This window comes from Carassius gibelio, chromosome A7 (genome assembly GCF_023724105.1).
Source record: "Carassius gibelio isolate Cgi1373 ecotype wild population from Czech Republic chromosome A7, carGib1.2-hapl.c, whole genome shotgun sequence".
Taxonomy (NCBI): Eukaryota; Metazoa; Chordata; class Actinopteri; order Cypriniformes; family Cyprinidae; genus Carassius; species Carassius gibelio.
This window is the reverse complement of record NC_068377.1, coordinates 21,438,262-21,439,319: the sequence shown is the minus strand read 5'-3', so window position 1 is coordinate 21,439,319 and position 1,058 is coordinate 21,438,262.

The following is a 1,058-nucleotide window of genomic DNA, read 5'->3' as shown; positions in this document are numbered from 1 at the left end:
TTCACCCCCCTGCTTGTGCGCTCGGTGTATCAATGCGCGCCGGGGAGAGATAATGGGACAGCAAAACCAGGCCGTATAACGCACAAAATAACTCGTCAAACAGAGCACATTATTCGTCACGTTGGAAATTAATTTAATATTGTCGCAAACCGGGGCGAAAGAATGATTGGCAAGCGCGAAAGAACACTCAGGAGAAGAGAACTAGTTTATGTAACGGTGCGGCGAATTTATTTCACTTTGCCTAAGGAACGGTTGTAGTGCGCCCCCCATTGCCTAGGGAAAAGTCCCGGATGTAAACTCAGCGAAACTCATGTTGAGTGAAGTTACCATAATGTGCATCCAGTGTGTGCCAGAGATATTGTTAGCACAACAGAAAAGAGATCACTGAAGTATTCAGTAATATGACGGTACTTTACGGTATTTTTATTTGTTATGTCGTATCCATGATAATTTAGGTAAACCGAGTTGTTAAGACATATTCAAACACAGCTTTCACATTGCAATAAACACAAAAGTGTTTTAATCATTTATTTCAAAAGCATTTTAATTTCTAATAATTTTGCATGTACGTCATGTATTTTCCTGGTTGATGTAGCTTAAGTGACGTCTTGTACAAATGCTCTGATATGCATTACACAAAATACTGCCTAAAGTTACTTCCTTCAGGTAATACTTTTCCTGTATATTGTGAAATAGTTCTGTATGCTGTAATCTTATATAATCAGTGTTTAGTGAATGCAAACCAATTTACCCACAGTTACTTTTATTTATTTATTTGTCAACACTGCCAGATATGTTGTGACCATTTTTTGTATTTTTTAAGTGGCACCCGTCGCGTGCAGTGAACGGTGGGGGGAGACAGAGCGCTGTGTTTGTGAGCGGTCGAGCCTGCTCTCTCAACACCGTTCTCTTTTCTAGGCCTTTGCCTCCTAAACTGGTCCACACTCTCTGTCTTCAGCACCACTGAGTCATCGCAGTTCGCTTTGAATTATCACTCCGCATGAAAAGATCAAGAAGTACAAGCCTCAACATTTTTAAATCCATTTAATTATGAAATA